We start from the raw sequence: 17,761 nt of genomic DNA, 5'->3' as shown, positions 1-17,761 counted from the left end.
GTAGGGGAGTGGTGGTTCTTGGGAGTAATTGGATTGGCGTTGGGGCGGATAAGGATCATATGGTGGCGAATGGTGAAAGGAAGCTTGTGAGTGTGGTGGTTCGAAATTATGTCGAGAGGATGGTCTCTGAGCACAGGGTGGGACTTGTTGGTAGTTACAAGGTTGTCCACCATATCTTTCAGCTGGGTATGCATTGTAGAATGGTCGTTGTCCATGATATCTTGAAGGGTGTTGTTGCCTAAAGGGTTGATTAGATCCTCTTGACTCCATCCATCCTTGATTGGTCTGACCTTGATGCATATTGCTGCTGTGGTTTCTATTCCCTTCAACAAAGTTAGAACCAAACTCAAAGCGAGAGGGGTGAGAATTCATAGTAGTTATCAGAAATAACGGGGAAAAAGAAGAAACAAATAAACAAGAAAAAGAAAAATATTTTTTATTTTTTATTTATTTTTTTGAAAAATATTTACAATAACCAATAATAAGGCACACGTTTGCAATTCCCCGGCAACAGCGCCATTTTGACGTTAGGATTTTTGCTAGTAAAGAATTTATAAAAATATTCGCGTTGCAGATATAGCTTCTAAACTAACAGAAATCCCTTCGTACAAAAGTTTTGGTTGTCACAAGTAACAAACACCTTTAAAATTGATAACCGAGTATTTAAACCTCGGGTCGTCTTCTCAAGGAATTGGAGGGAGGTATATTCTTATTATTGGTTATGCAAAAGTGTGTTTGGGGTTTTGGATTAAGGTAAAAGGTATGTTGAATGACACTTAAAATAAAATAATAATAAATGTAAAATAAACTCTTGGCAAGATATGAGAGTTGGAAGTCCTATCCTAGTTATCCTTATCAATTGTGATGAGAATTGGATTTTTCTCCCACTTTGTTAACCTCTAACTATGAAGGTAAGTTAAGTGAATGAATTGATTCAAATCCTCAAGTCCCAGTCTTTCCTTAGGAAAAGTTAGAGTTATTGGATCTTAGTGCACGGAATTGTGATCAATACTTTTCAAAACTCTAATAATCCCTAGTAATGGCGCCAAGGACTTGGTGCTCACTACCATGGCATAAACACAACTTCGCACAACTAACCAGCAAGTGTACTGGGTCGTCCAAGTAATAAACCTTACGCGAGTAAGGGTCGATCCCACAGAGATTGTTAGTATGAAGCAAGCTATGGTCATCTTGTAAATCTTAGTCAGGCAAACTCAAATGGGTATGGTGATATGCGAAAACACAAAGATAAAGATAGAGATACTTATGTAGTTCATTGGTAGGAACTTCAGATAAGCGCATGAAGATGCCTTCCCTTCCGTCTCTCTGCTTTCCTACTGTCTTCATCCAATCCTTCTTACTCCTTTCCATGGCAAGCTTATGTAGGGTTTCACCGTTGTCAGTGGCTACCTCCCATCCTCTCAGTGAAAATGTTCCTATGCTCTATCACAGCATGGCTAATCATCTGTCGGTTCTCGGTCAGGCCGGAATAGAATCCAGCGATTCTTTTGCGTCTGTCACTAACGCCCCGCCTGCTAGGAGTTTGAAGCACGTCACAGTCATTCAATCATTGAATCCTACTCAGAATACCACAGACAAGGTTAGACCTTCCGGATTCTCTTGAATGCCGCCATCAGTTCTAGCCTATACCACGAAGACTCTGATCTCACGGAATGGTTGGCTCGGTTGTCAGGCGAGCACTCGGTTGTCAGGCGATCAACCATGCATCGTGCAATCAGGAATCCAAGAGATATTCACCCAATCGAAAGTAGAACGGAGGTGGTTGTCAGTCACACGTTCATAGGTGAGAATGATGATGAGTGTCACGGATCATCACATTCATCAAGTTGAAGAACAAGTGATATCTTAGAACAAGAACAAGCGGAATTGAATGGAAGAATAATAGTAATTGCATTAATACTCGAGGTACAGCAGAGCTCCGCACCTTAATCTATGGTGTGTAGAAACTCCACCGTTGAAAATACATAAGAACAAGGTCTAGGCATGGCCGAATGGCCAGCCTCCCAAAGAGGGTTCAATCATAAAAACATGATCAAAAGCTGAAAGTACAATAGTAAAAGGTCCTATATATAGAAAACTAGTAGCCTAGGGTGTACAGAGATGAGTAAATGACATAAAAATTCACTTCCGGGCCCACTTGGTGTGTGCTTGGGCTGAGCAATGAAGCATTTTCGTGTAGGGACTCTTCCTGGAGTTAAACGCCAGCTTTTATGCCAGTTTGGGCGTTTAACTCCCATTTTGGTGCCAGTTCCGGCGTTTAACGCTGGAATTTCTGAGGGTGACTTTGAACGCCGGTTTGGGCCATCAAATCTTGGGCAAAGTATGGACTATCATATATTGCTGGAAAGCCCAGGATGTCTACTTTCCAACGCCATTGAGAGCGCGCCAATTGGGCTTCTGTAGCTCCAGAAAATCCACTTCGAGTGCAGGGAGGTCAGAATCCAACAGCATCTGCAGTCCTTTTCAGTCTCTGAATCAGATTTTTGCTCAGGTCCCTCAATTTCAGCCAGAATTACCACCGGATACATACATGCCACAGACACATAATTGGGTGAACCTTTTCAGATTGTGACTCAGCTTTGCTAGAGTCCCCAATTAGAGGTGTCCAGGGTTCTTAAGCACACTCTTATTGCCTTGGATCACAACTTTATTTCTTTCTTTTCTTTCTTTTCTCTTTTCTTTTTCGAATTTTTTTCTTTTTTTTTCATTGCTTTTTCTTGTTTCAAGAATCATTTTTATGATTTTTCAGATCCTCAGTAACATGTCTCCTTTTTCATCATTCTTTCAAGAGCCAACATTCATGAACCACAAATTCAAGATACATATGCACTGTTTAAACATACATTCAGAGAACAAAAATATTGCCACCACATCAAAATAATTAAACTGTTATAAAATTCAAAATTCATGCAATTCTTATCTTTTTCAATTAAGCACTTTTTTTTTCAAGAAAGGTGATGGATTCATAGGACATTCATAACTTTTAGGCATAGACACTAAGACACTAATGATCACAAGACACAAACATAGATAATCATAAGCACAAAATTCGAAAAATAGAAGAATAAAGAACAAGGAAATCAAAGAACGAGTCCACCTTAGTGATGGCGGCTCTTTCTTCCTCTTGAAGATCCTATGGAGTGCTTGAGCTCCTCAATATCTCTTCCTTGTCTTTGTTGCTCCTCTCTCATGATTCTTTGATCTTCTCTAATTTCATGGAGGATGATGGAGTGTTCTTGGTGCTCCACCCTTAGTTGTCCCATGTTGGAACTCAATTCTCCTAGGGAGGTGTTTAGTTGCTCCCAATAATTTTGTGGAGGAAGGTGCATCCCTTGAGGTATCTCAGGGATCTCATGATGAGTGGGGTCTCTTGTGTGCTCCATCCTCTTCTTAGTGATGGGCTTGTCCTCATCAATAAGGATGTCTCCCTCCATGTCAACTCCAACTGAATAACAGAGGTGACAAATGAGATGAGGAAAGGCTAACCTTGCCAAGGTAGAGGACTTGTCCGCCACCTTATAAAGCTCTTGAGCTATAACCTCATGAACTTCTATTTCTTCTCCAATCATGATGCTATGAATCATGATAGCCCGGTCTATGGTAACTTCGGACCGGTTGCTAGTGGGAATGATTGAACGTTGTATAAACTCCAACCATCCTCTAGCCATGGGTTTGAGGTCATGCCTTCTCAATTGAACCGGCTTCCCTCTTGAATCTCTCTTCCATTGGGCGCCCTCTTCACATATGATTGTGAGGACTTGGTCCAACCTTTGATCAAAGTTGACCCTTCTAGTGTAAGGGTGCTCATCTCCTTGCATCATGGGCAAATTGAATGCCAACCTTACACTTTCCGGACTAAAATCCAAGTATTTCCCCCGAACCATAGTAAGATAATTCTTTGGATCCGGGTTCATACTTTGATCATGGTTCTTGGTGATCCATGCATTGGCATAGAACTCTTGAACCATCAAGATTCCGACTTGTTGAATGGGGTTGGTAAGAACTTCCCAACCTCTTCTTCGGATCTCATGTCGGATCTCCGGATATTCACTCTTTTTGAGTGAAAAAGGGACCTCGGGGATTGATGAGCGGATAATTTGTATACTTTTTGGCATTGTTTTTAGTATGTTTTTAGTATGATCTAGTTAGTTTTTAGTATATTTTTATTAGTTTTTAGTTAAAATTCACTTTCTGGACTTTACTATGAGTTTGTGTGTTTTTCTGTGATTTCAGGTATTTTCTGGCTGAAATTGAGGGACCTGAGCAAAAATCTGATTCAGAGACCAAAAAGGACTGCAGATGCTGTTGGATTCTGACCTCCCTGCACTCTAAGTGGATTTTCTGGAGCTACAGAAGCCCAATTGGCGCGCTCTCAACGGCGTTGGAAAGTAGACATCCTGGGCTTTCCAGCAATATATGATAGTCCATACTTTGCCCAAGATTTGATGGCCCAAACCGGCGTTCAAAGTCACCTCAAGAAATCCCAGCGTTAAACGCTGGAACTGGCACCCAAATGGGAGTTAAACGCCCAAACTGGCACTAAAGCTGGCGTTTAACTCCAAGAAGAGTCTCTGCACGAAAAATGCTTCATTGCTCAGCCCAAGCACACACCAAGTGGGCCCGGAAGTGGATTTTTATGTCATTTACTCATCTCTGTACACCTTAGGTTACTAGTTTTCTATATATAGGACCTTTTACTATTGTATTAGAAATCTTTGGATCACTTTAAATCTTTTGATCACTTTAGATCTCTAGATCATCTTTGGACATTTTAGTTCTTAGATCATTGGGAGGCTGGCCATTCGGCCATGCCTAGACCTCATGCTTATGTATTTTCAACGGTGGAGTTTCTACACACCATAGATTAAGGTGTGGAGCTCTGCTGTACCTCGAGTATTAATGCAATTACTATTGTTCTTCCATTCAATTCCGCTTGTTCTTTATCCAAGATATCACTTGTTCTTCAACTTGATGAATGTGATGATCCGTGACACTCATCATCATTCTCACCCATGAACAAGGTGACTGACAACCACTCTTGTTCTACAAGCAATCAAGGCCATAGTGAATATCTCTTGGATTCCTGATTGCACGATGCATGGTTGATCGCCTGACAACCGAGTGCTCATCTGACAAACGAGCCAACCATTCCGTGAGATCAGAGTCTTCGTGGTATAGGCGAGAACTGATGGCGGCATTCAAGAGAATCCGGAAGGTCTAACCTTGTCTGTGGTGTTCTGAGTAGGATTCAATGATTGAATGACTGTGACATGCTTCAAACTCCTGAGGGCGCGGCGTTAGTGACAGACGCAAAAGAATCACTGGATTCTATTCCGGCCTGATTGAGAACCGACAGATGAATTCCGCTATGCTGTGACAGAGCATATGCAATCACTTTCACTGAGAGGATGGGAGGTAGCCACTGACAACGGTGAAACCCTTGCTTAAGCTTGCCATGGAAAGGAGTAAGAAGGATTGGATGAAGACAGTAGGAAAGCAGAGAGACGGAAGGGAAGGCATCTTCATGCGCTTATCTGAAGTTCCTACCAATGAATTACATAAGTATCTCTATCTTTACCTTTGTGTTATTTTCGTTCATCACCATTATCATTTGAGTTTGCCTGACTAAGATTTACAAGATGACCATAGCTTGCTTCAATACTAACAATCTCCGTGGGATCGACCCTTACTCGCGTAAGGTTTATTACTGGGACGACCCAGTGCACTTGCTGGTTAGTTGTGCGAAGTTGTGTAATGCCATGGTATTGAGCTACCAAGTTTTTGGGGTTCATGACCGGGGATTATGAGAGTTGTGAAAAAGTATTGTTCACAATTTCGCGCACCAAGTTTTTGGCGCCGTTGCCGGGGATTGTTCAAGTTTTGAGCAAGCTTTTGGTAACATCAGTGCCAAGATCCGGCAACAACACCAAATTTTTGGCGTTATTGCCAGGGATTGTTCAAGTTTGGACAACTGACGGTTCATCTTGTTGCTTAGATTAGGTATTTATTTTTTTTCGAAATTCTTGAAGATGAATTCTAGAGTTTCATGATGATTTGTTGAAGTCTGGCTGGCTGAGAAGCCATGTCTAATCTCATTGGACCGAGGTTTCAACTTATCACCACAAGAGCTTGTTGATTTTTATCAAATCTTGCTTTTGGAGCAGTGATCTGCTAAGGCTTGGCTGGCCTTTGGCCATGTCTAGTGTTTTGGACCGAAGCTTTCTTTGAGAGCTTGGCTGGCTGTGAAGCCATGTCTAATTCCTGGACCGGAGTCTTAGACTAGCATTGCACTGATTCCTGGAATTCTCATTAAGAATTTTGACACCTTTTTCCACTTAATTTTCGAAAAACACAAAAAAATTTTACAAAATCATAAAATCCAAAAAATATTCCTTGTTTGAGTCTAGTGTCTCATCATAAGTTTGGTGTCAATTGCATGCATGTGTCTAAGTGATCTTCAAGATGTTCTTGATGATTTACTTGCTCTGATCTTTGAATTCAATTGACTTGATTGTTTTGTGTGTCTCATATGCATTTTCATTTTGTTAGTGTCAGTAGTATACAAACTGCTAAGTTTGGTGTCTTGCATGCATTGTTATTTGATTCTTGTTGCATTTTGGTTTGTCCTTATTATTAAAAATCCAAAAATATTTTTAATTTGTGTCTTTTCAAGTCAATAATACAGAGAATTGAAGATTCAGAACATATAGCAGAGGAATTGCACAGAAAAAGCTGGGCATTCAAAACGCCCAGTGAAGAAGGACAGACTGGCGTTTAAACGCCAGCCAGGGTACCTGGTTGGGCGTTTAACGCCCAAAAGGGTAGCATTTTGGGCGTTAAACGCCAGAATGGATACCATTCTGGGCGTTTAACGCCAGGATGGCTAGAGGGGAAGATTTTGTTTTCAAATCAAATTTTTTCTAAGTTTTCAAAATCTTTTCCAAATCAAATCTTTTTCAAATCAATTTTCCAATCAAATCTTTGTCAAAACCAATTTCTTTCCATTTTAAAGATACTTACTATCAATTAATGATTTGATTCAACATTTCAAGTATGTTGCCTTTTCTGTTGAGAAAGGTTTAATGTTTGAATCGTATCTTTTCTTGTTAGTCAAGTTTTTAATTTTCAAATCAAATCTTTTTAAAAATGTTTTTCAAATCATATCCTCTCAATCACATTTCTTTAAATCAATCATATCTTCTTAACCACATCTTTTTCAAAATAGTTTTCAATCAAATCCTTTTGATTTCTAATTTCAAAATCTTTTTCAAAAATCACTTGATTTCTTTTCCATTTTCATTTTCGAAAATTAAGTAATGTTTTTCAAAAATGTTTTCAAAATTTTTCACTTAATTTTCGAAAATGACTTCCTTCCTTCTCACATCCTTCCATTTATGGACTAATACTATTCCTTAATGCAAAATTCGAACTCCATCTTCTCTGATAAGTTCAAATTTTCTACTTCTGTCTTCTACTCTTCTTTTCCTCTGACACCTAAAGGAATCTTTATACTGTGACATAGAGGATTCCACATTTTCTTGTTCCCTTCTCTTTCTTATGAGTTGGAGCAAAGACAAAGGCATTCTTGTTGAGGCTGATCCTGAACCTGAAAGGACCTTGAAGAGAAAGCTAAGAGAAGCCAAAGCACAACTCTCTTTAGAGCACCTGAACGAACTCTTCAAGGAAGAAGAACTCATGGCAGCCGAAAACAACAACAATGCCAACAATGCAAGGAAGGTGCTTGGTGACTTTACTGCACCTACTCCCGACTTCTATGGGAGAAGCATCTCTATCCCTGCCATTGGAGCAAACAAATTTGAGCTTAAGCCTCAATTAGTTTCTCTAATGCAACAGAATTGCAAGTTCCATGGACTTCCATTGGAAGATCCTCATCAGTTTTTAGCTGAGTTCTTGCAAATCTGTGACACTGTTAAGACTAATGGGGTTGACCCTGAGGTCTACAGACTGATGCTATTCCCTTTTGCTGTAAGAGACAGAGCTAGAGCATGGTTGGACTCTCAACCTAAAGAAAGCTTGGACTCTTGGGAAAAGCTAGTCAATGCCTTCTTGGCAAAGTTCTTTCCACCTCAAAAATTGAGTAAGCTTAGAGTGGAAGTCCAAACCTTCAGACAGAAGGAAGGAGAATCCCTCTATGAAGCTTGGGAAAGATACAAACAATTAATCAGAAAGTGTCCCTCTGATATGCTTTCTGAATGGAGCATCATAGGTATTTTCTATGATGGTCTCTCTGAACTGTCCAAGATGTCTTTGGATAGCTCTTCTGGAGGATCTCTTCATCTGAAGAAGACGCCTACTGAAGCTCAAGAACTGATTGAAATGGTTGCAAATAACCAATTCATGTACACTTCTGAAAGGAATCCTGTGAACAATGGGACTAGTCAGAAGAAAGGAGTTCTTGAGATTGACACTCTGAATGCCATATTGGCTCAGAACAAAATATTGACTCAACAAGTCAATATGATTTCTCAAAGTCTGTCTGGAATGCAAAATGCACCAAGCAGTACTAAAGAAGCTTCATCTGAGGAAGAAGCTTATGATCCTGAGAACCCTTCAATGAAAGAGGTGAATTACATGGGAGAACCCTATGGAAACACCTATAATCCTTCATGGAGGAATCATCCAAATCTTTCATGGAAGGATCAACAGAGACCTCAACAAGGTTTCAATAACAATAATGGTGGAAGAAACAGGTTTAGCAATAGCAAGCCTTTTCCATCATCTTCTCAGCAACAGACAGAGAGCTCTAAGCAGAATACCTCTGACTTAGCTACCATGGTCTCTGATCTGATCAAAACCACTCAAAGTTTCATGACTGAAACAAGGTCCTCCATCAGAAATTTGGAAGGACAAGTGGGTCAGCTGAGCAAGAAAATTACTGAACTCCCTCCAAGTACTCTCCCAAGCAATACAGAAGAAAATCCAAAAGGAGAGTGCAAAGCCATCAACTTGGCCGAATCCTGGGAGGGAGAAGAGGCAGTAAACGCCACTGAGGAAGGCCTCACTGGGCGTCCACTGGCCTCCAATGAGTTCCCCAATGAGGAACCATGGGAATCTGAGGCTCAAACTGAGACCATAGAGATTCCATTGGACTTACTTCTGCCATTCATGAGCTCTGATGAGTATTCTTCCTCTGAAGAGGATGAGTATGTCACTGAGGAGCAAGTTGCTAAATACCTTGGAGCAATCATGAAGCTAAATGACAAGTTATTTGGAAATGAGACTTGGGAGGATGAATCCCCTTTGCTCACCAAAGAACTGAATGACTTATCTAGGCAGAAACTACCTCAAAAGAGGCAGGATCCTGGGAAGTTTTCTATACATTGTACCATAGGCACCATGACCTTCAAGAAGGCCTTGTGTGACTTAGGGTCAAGTGTAAACCTCATGCCCCTCTCTGTAATGGAGAAATTAGGGATCTTAGAGGTGCAAGCTGCAAAGATCTCACTAGAGATGGCAGACAACTCAAGAAAACAAGCCCATGGACTTGTAGAGGATGTTCTGGTTAAAGTTGAAGACCATTACATCCCTACTGATTTCATAGTCCTAGAGACAGGGAAGTGCATGGATGAATCCATCATCCTTGGCAGACCCTTCCTAGCCACAGCAAGGGCTGTGATTGATGTTGATAGAGGAGAGTTGATCATTCAAGTGAATGAAGAATCCTTGGTGTTTAAGGCCCAAGGATATCCCTCTGTCATCATAGAGAGGAAGCATGAAGAGCTTCTCTCAAAACAGAGCCAAACAGAGCCCCCACAGTCAAACTCTAAGTTTGGTGTTGGGAGGCCACAACCAAACTCTAAGTTTGGTGTTGAACCCCCACTTCAAACTCTAAGTTTGGTGTTGGGAAGTTCCAACACGGTTCTGAGCATTTCTGAGGCTCCATGAGAGTCCTCTGTCAAGCTAGTGACAATAAAGAAGCGCTTGTTGGGAGGCAACCCAATGTTTTATGTTTAATTATTTTCTTTTGTTATTTTATCTTTTTTTGTAGGTTGATGATCATGAGAAGTCACAAAATTAACTGAAAAAGCAAAAACAGAATGAAAAACAGGAAGAAAAATAGCACACCCTGGAGGAAGATGCTGCTGGCGTTTAAACGCCAGTAAGCCTAGCAGTTGGGCGTTTAACGCCCAGTCTGGCACCATTCTGGGCGTTTAACGCCAGAAAGGGGCACCAGACTGGCGTTAAACGCCAGGAAAGGGCAAGAACCTGGCGTTAAACGCCAGGAATGGGCACCAGCCCGGCGTTTAACGCCAGAATTGGCTCAAAACGTGAATTTTGATGCCATTTGGTGCAGGGATGACTTTTCCTTGACACCACAGGATCTGTGGACCCCACAGGACCCCACCACCACTCTCTCTCTTCTTCCCCCATTCACCAATCACCTCAACACCTCTTCCCCAAAAACCCTTCACCTATCAAATCCCATCTTTCTCTTCACCACTCACATCCATCCTTCATAAATTCCCACCAACCTCACCCTTCAAATTCAAACCACTTTCCCTCCCAAACCTACCCATAATGGCCGAACCATTACCCCCCTCTCTCCTATATATACCCTTCTTCAACCCTTCATTTTCACACAACCTAAACACCACTTCTCCCCCTCCTTGGCCGAACACACCACCATCTCCCTCTTCCTCATTTCTTCTTCTTCTACTCTCTTCTTTCTTCTTTTGCTCGAGGACGAGCAAACATTTTAAGTTTGGTGTGGTAAAAGCATTGCTTTTTGTTTTTCCATAACCATTTATGGCATCCAAGGCCGGAGAAACCTCTAGAAAGAGGAAAGGGAAGGCAAAAGCTTCCACCTCCGAGTCATGGGAGATGGAAAGATTCATCTCAAGGGTGCATCAAGACCATTTCTATGAAGTTGTGGCCTTGAAGAAGGTGATCCCCGAGGTCCCTTTTTCACTCAAAAAGGGTGAATATCCGGAGATCCGACATGAGATTCAAAGAAGAGGTTGGGAAGTTCTTACCAACCCCATTCAACAAGTCGGAATCTTGATGGTTCAAGAGTTCTATGCAAATGCATGGATCACCAAGAACCATGACCAAAGTGTGAACCCGAATCCAAAGAATTATCTTACTATGGTTCGGGGGAAATACTTGGATTTTAGTCCGGAGAGTGTGAGGGTGGCGTTCAACTTGCCTATGATGCAAGGAGATGAACATCCTTACACAAGAAGGGTCAACTTTGATCAAAGGTTGGACCAAGTCCTCACAGTCATATGTGAAGAGGGCGCCCAATGGAAGCAAGATTCAAGAGGAAAGCCGGTTCAATTGAGAAGGCATGACCTCAAGCCCGTGGCTAGAGGATGGTTAGAGTTCATACAACGCTCAATCATTCCCACTAGCAACCGGTCCGAAGTTACCATAGACCGGGCTATCATGATCCATAGCATCATGATTGGAGAAGAAATAGAGGTTCATGAGGTTATAGCCCAAGAACTCTATAGGGTGGCGGACAAGTCCTCTACCTTGGCAAGGTTAGCCTTTCCTCATCTCATTTGTCACCTCTGTTATTCAGTTGGAGTTGACATAGAGGGAGACACCCCCATTGAGGAGGACAAGCCCATCACTAAGAAGAGGATGGAGCACACAAGAGATCCCACTCATCATGAGATCCCTGAGATTCCTCAAGGAATGCACTTTCCTCCACAAAACTATTGGGAGCAACTAAACACCTCCCTATGAGAATTGAGTTCCAACATGGGACAACTAAGGGTGGAGCATCAAGAACACTCCATCATCCTTCATGAGATTAGAGAAGATCAAAGAATCATGAGGGAGGAGCAACAAAGACAAGGAAGAGACATTGAGGAGCTCAAGCACTCCATAGGATCTTCAAGAGCAAGGAAGAGCCGCCATCACTAAGGTGGACCCGTTCCTTGACTTCCTTGTTCTTTATTCTTCTGTTTTTCGAATTTTATGCTTATGTTTATCCATGTTTGTGTCTTGTGATCATTAGTGTCTTAGTGTCTATGCCTTAAAGTTATGAATGTCCTATGAATCCATCACCTTTCTTGAATAAAAATGTGCTTAATTGAAAAAGGAAGAATTGCATGAATTTTGAATTTTATAACAGTTAATTATTTTGATGTGGTGGCAATATTTTTGTTCTCTGAATGTATGCTTAAACAGTGCATATGTATCTTGAATTTGTGGTTCATGAATGTTGGCTCTTGAAAGAATGATGAAAAAGGAGACATGTTACTGAGGATCTGAAAAATCATTACAATGATTCTTGAAGCAAGAAAAAGCATTACTATTCAAAAAAAAAAAAGAGAAAAATCGGAAAAAAAAGAAAAAAAAAAAGAGAAAAACGAAAAAAAATAGAAAGAAATAAAGAGTTGTGATCCAAGGCAAATAAGAGTGTGCTTAAGAACCCTGGACACCTCTAATTGGGGACTTTAGCAAAGCTGAGTCACAATCTGAAAAGGTTCACCCAATTATGTGTCTGTGGCATGTATGTATCCGGTGGTAATACTAGAAGACAGAGTGCTTTGGGCCACAGCCAAGACTCAATAAATAGCTATGTTCAAGAATCATCATACTTTACTAGGAGAATCATTAACACTATCTGGATTCTGAGTTCCTAAAGAAGCCAACCATTCTGAATTTCAAAGGATAGAGTGAGATGCCAAAACTATTCAGAGGCAAGAAGCTAAAAGCCCCGCTCATCTAATTAATACTGATCTTCATAGATGTTTTTGGAATTCATTGCATATTCTCTTCTTTTTATCTTATTTGATTTTCAGTTGCTTGAGGACAAGCAACAATTTAAGTTTGGTGTTGTGATGAGCGGATAATTTGTATACTTTTTGGCATTGTTTTTAGTATGTTTTTAGTATGATCTAGTTAGTTTTTAGTATATTTTTATTAGTTTTTAGTTAAAATTCACTTTCTGGACTTTACTATGAGTTTGTGTGTTTTTCTGTGATTTCAGGTATTTTCTGGCTGAAATTGAGGGACCTGAGCAAAAATCTGATTCAGAAACCAAAAAGGACTGCAGATGCTGTTGGATTCTGACCTCCCTGCACTCGAAGTGGATTTTCTGGAGCTACAGAAGCCCAATTGGCGCTCTCTCAACGGCGTTGGAAAGTAGACATCCTGGGCTTTCCGGCAATATATGATAGTCCATACTTTGCCCAAGATTTGATGGCCCAAACTGGCGTTCAAAGTCACCTCAAGAAATCCCAGCGTTAAACGCTGGAACTGGCACCCAAATGGGAGTTAAACGCCCAAACTGGCACTAAAGCTGGCGTTTAACTCCAAGAAGAGTCTCTGCACGAAAAATGCTTCATTGCTCAGCCCAAGCACACACCAAGTGACCCTGGAAGTGGATTTTTATGTCATTTACTCATCTCTGTACACCTTAGGTTACTAGTTTTCTATATATAGGACCTTTTACTATTGTATTAGAAATCTTTGGATCACTTTAAATCTTTTGATCACTTTAGATCTCTAGATCATCTTTGGACATTTTAGTTCTTAGATCATTGGGAGGCTGGCCATTCGGCCATGCCTAGACCTCATGCTTATGTATTTTCAACGGTGGAGTTTCTACACACCATAGATTAAGGTGTGGAGCTCTGCTGTACCTCGAGTATTAATGCAATTACTATTGTTCTTCCATTCAATTCCGCTTGTTCTTTATCCAAGATATCACTTGTTCTTCAACTTGATGAATGTGATGATCCGTGACACTCATCATCATTCTCACCCATGAACAAAGTGACTGACAACCACTCTTGTTCTACAAGCAATCAAGGCCATAGTGAATATCTCTTGGATTCCTGATTGCACGATGCATGGTTGATCGCCTGACAACCGAGTGCTCGTCTGACAAACGAGCCAACCATTCCGTGAGATCAGAGTCTTCGTGGTATAGGCGAGAACTGATGGCGGCATTCAAGAGAATCCGGAAGGTCTAACCTTGTCTGTGGTGTTCTGAGTAGGATTCAATGATTGAATGACTGTGACGTGCTTCAAACTCCTGAGGGCGGGGCGTTAGTGACAGACGCAAAAGAATCACTGGATTCTATTCCGGCCTGATTGAGAACCGACAGATGAATTCCGCTATGCTGTGACAGAGCATATGCAATCGCTTTCACTGAGAGGATGGGAGGTAGCCACTGACAACAGTGAAACCCTTGCTTAAGCTTGCCATGGAAAGGAGTAAGAAGGATTGGATGAAGACAGTAGGAAAGCAGAGAGACGGAAGGGAAGGCATCTTCATGCGCTTATCTGAAGTTCCTACCAATGAATTACATAAGTATCTCTATCTTTACCTTTGTGTTATTTTCGTTCATCACCATTATCATTTGAGTTTGCCTGACTAAGATTTACAAGATGACCATAGCTTGCTTCAATACTAACAATCTCCGTGGGATCGACCCTTACTCGCGTAAGGTTTATTACTTGGACGACCCAGTGCACTTGCTGGTTAGTTGTGCGAAGTTGTGTAATGCCATGGTATTGAGCTACCAAGTTTTTGGGGTTCATGACCGGGGATTATGAGAGTTGTGAAAAAGTATTGTTCACAATTTCGCGCACCAGGGATCACCTTCTTCAAGGCCACAACTTCATAGAAGTGGTCTTGATGCACCCTTGAAATGAATCTCTCCATCTCTCATGACTTGGAGGTGGAAGCTTTTGCCTTCCCTTTCCTCTTTCTAGAGGTTTCTCCGGCCTTGGATGCCATAAATGGTTATGGAAAAACAAAAAGCAATGCTTTTACCACACCAAACTTAAAAGTTTGCTCGTCCTCGAGCAAAAGAAGAAAGAAGAGAGTAGAAGAAGAAGAAATGAGGGGAAAGGGAATGGCTTTTGTTTTCGGCCAAGAAGGGGAGAAGTGGTGTGTATGTTGTGTGAAGATGAAGGAGTGAAGGAGGGTATATATAGGAGAGGGGGACGGGTAGGGTTCGGTCATTTGAGGGTGGGTTTGGGTGGGAAAGTGGTTTGAATTTGAATGGTGAGGTAGGTGGGGTTTTATGAAGGATGGATGTGAGTGGTGAAGAGAAAGATGGGATTTGATAGGTGAAGGGTTTTTGGGGAAGAGGTGTTGAGGTGATTGGTGAATGGGTGAAGAAGAAGAGAAAGAATGGTGGGGTAGGTGGGGATCCAGTGGGGTCCACAGATCCTGAGGTTTCAAGGAAAAGTCATCCCTGCACCAAATGGCAAGCAAAATCTCGTTTTGTGCCAATTCTAGCGTTAAACGCCGGGCTGGTGCCCATTTCTGGCGTTTAACGCCAGCTTCTTGCCCTTTTCTGGCGTTTAACGCCAGTCTGGTGCCCCTTTCTGGCGTTAAACGCCCAGAATGGTGCCAGACTGGGCGTTAAACGCCCAACAGCTAGCCTCACTGGCGTTTAAACGCCAGTAGGTGCGTCCTCCAGGGTGTGCTGTTTTTCTTCCTGTTTTTCATTCTGTTTTTGCTTTTTTCATTGATTTTGTGACTTCTTATGATCATCAACCTACAAAAAAAAGATAAAATAACAAAAGAAAATAGATAAAATATAACATTGGGTTGCCTCCCAACAAGCGCTTCTTTAATGTCAGTAGCTTGACAGAGGACTCTCATGGAGCCTCACAGATACTCAGAGCCATGTTGGAACCTCCCAACACCAAACTTAGAGTTTGAATGTGGGGGTTCAACACCAAACTTAGAGTTTGGTTGTGGCCTCCCAACACCAAACTTAGAGTTTGACTGTGTGGGCTCTGTTTGGCTCTGCTTTGAGAGAAGCTCTTCATGCTTTCTCTCCATGATGACAGAGGGATATCCTTGGGCCTTAAACACCAAGGATTCTTCATTCACTTGAATGATCAACTCTCCTCTATCAACATCAATCACAGCTCTTGCTGTGGCTAGGAAGGGTCTGCCAAGGATGATGGATTCATCCATGCACTTCCCAGTCTCTAGGACTATGAAATCAGTAGGGATGTAATGGTCTTCAACTTTAACCAGAACATCCTCTACAAGTCCATGGGCTTGTTTTCTTGAGTTGTCTGCCATCTCTAGTGAGATTTTTGCAGCTTGTACCTCAGAGATCCCTAACTTCTCCATTACAGAGAGAGGCATGAGGTTTACACTTGACCCTAAGTCACACAAGGCCTTCTTGAAGGTCATGGTGCCTATGGTACAAGGTATTGAAAACTTTCCAGGATCCTGTCTCTTTTGAGGCAGTTTCTGCCTAGACAAGTCATCCAGTTCTTTGGTGAGTAAAGGGGGTTCATCCTCCCAAGTCTCATTTCCAAATAACTTGTCATTTAGCTTTATGATTGCTCCAAGGTATTTAGCAACTTGCTCTTCAGTGACATACTCATCCTCTTCAGAGGAAGAATACTCATCAGAGCTCATGAATGGCAGAAGTAAGTCCAATGGAATCTCTATGGTCTCAGTTTGAGCCTCAGATTCCCATGGTTCCTCATTGGGGAACTCATTGGAGGCCAGTGGACGCCCAGTGAGGCCTTCCTCAGTGGCGTTCACTGTCTCTTCTTCCTCCCAAAATTCGGCCATGTTGATGGCCTTGCACTCTCCTTTTGGATTTTCTTCTGTATTGCTTGGAAGAGTACTAGGAGGGAGTTCAGTAATTTTCTTGCTCAGCTGACCCACTTGTGCCTCCAAATTTCTAATGGAGGACCTTGTTTCGGTCATGAAACTTTGAGTGGTTTTGATCAGATCAGAGACCATGGTTGCTAAGTCAGAGTTATTCTGATTAGAACTCTCTGTCTGTTGCTGAGAAGATGATGGAAAAGGCTTGCTATTGCTAAACCTGTTTCTTCCACCATTATTATTGTTGAAACCTTGTTGGGGTCTCTGTTGATCATTCCATGAGAAATTTGGATGATTTCTCCATGAAGGATTATAGGTGTTTCCATAGGGTTCTCCCATGTAATTCACCTCTTCCATTGAAGGGTTCTCAGGATCGTAGGCTTCTTCCTCAGATGAAGCCTCCTTAGTACTGCTTGGTGCATTTTGCATTCCAGACAGACTTTGAGAAATCATATTGACTTGTTGAGTCAATATTTTATTCTGAGCCAATATAGCATTCAGAGTGTCAATCTCAAGAACTCCTTTCTTCTGACTAGTCCCATTGTTCACAGGATTTCTTTCAGAAGTGTACATGAATTGGTTATTTGCAACCATTTCAATTAGTTCTTGAGCTTCTGTAGGCGTCTTCTTCAGATGAAGAGATCCTCCAGCAGAGCTATCCAAAGACATTTTGGATAGTTCAGAGAGACCATCATAGAAAATACCTATGATGCTCCATTCAGAAAGCATATCAGAAGGACACTTTATGATTAATTGTTTGTATCTTTCCCAAGCTTCATAGAGGGATTCTCCTTCCTTCTGTCTGAAGGTTTGGACTTCCACTCTAAGCTTACTCAATTTTTGAGGTGGAAAGAACTTTGCCAAGAAGGCATTGACTAGCTTTTCCCAAGAGTCCAGGCTTTCTTTAGGTTGAGAGTCCAACCATGTCCTAGCTCTGTCTCTTACAGCAAAAGGGAATAGCATAAGTCTGTAGACCTCAGGGTCAACCCCATTAGTCTTGACAGTGTCACAGATTTGCAAGAACTCAGCCAAAAACTGATGAGGATCTTCCAGTGGAAGTCCATGGAACTTGCGATTCTGTTGCATTAGAGAAACTAATTGAGGCTTAAGCTCAAAGTTGTTTGCTCCAATGGCAGGGATAGAGATGCTTCTCCCATAGAAGTCGGGAGT

The 17,761-nt window shown here is 41.6% G+C and overlaps 2 non-coding genes across 2 annotated transcripts; one reads left to right on the top strand and one right to left on the bottom strand.

Moving 5' to 3' along the window:
* Positions 1-8,121: 8,121 nt before the first annotated feature.
* LOC112798585 (small nucleolar RNA R71) lies at positions 8,122-8,229 on the bottom strand. Its single transcript, XR_003200191.1, has one exon. It is a non-coding gene; the product is annotated as a small nucleolar RNA R71 (small nucleolar RNA).
* Positions 8,230-17,314: 9,085 nt separating this feature from the next.
* On the top strand, positions 17,315-17,422 carry LOC112799272 (small nucleolar RNA R71). Its single transcript, XR_003200847.1, has one exon. It is a non-coding gene; the product is annotated as a small nucleolar RNA R71 (small nucleolar RNA).
* The last annotated feature ends 339 nt before the right edge of the window (positions 17,423-17,761 follow it).

Source organism: Arachis hypogaea, chromosome 4 (assembly GCF_003086295.3).
Source record: "Arachis hypogaea cultivar Tifrunner chromosome 4, arahy.Tifrunner.gnm2.J5K5, whole genome shotgun sequence".
In the NCBI taxonomy this organism is placed as follows: domain Eukaryota; kingdom Viridiplantae; phylum Streptophyta; class Magnoliopsida; order Fabales; family Fabaceae; genus Arachis; species Arachis hypogaea.
This window is presented reverse-complemented; position numbering and strand designations above follow the sequence as displayed.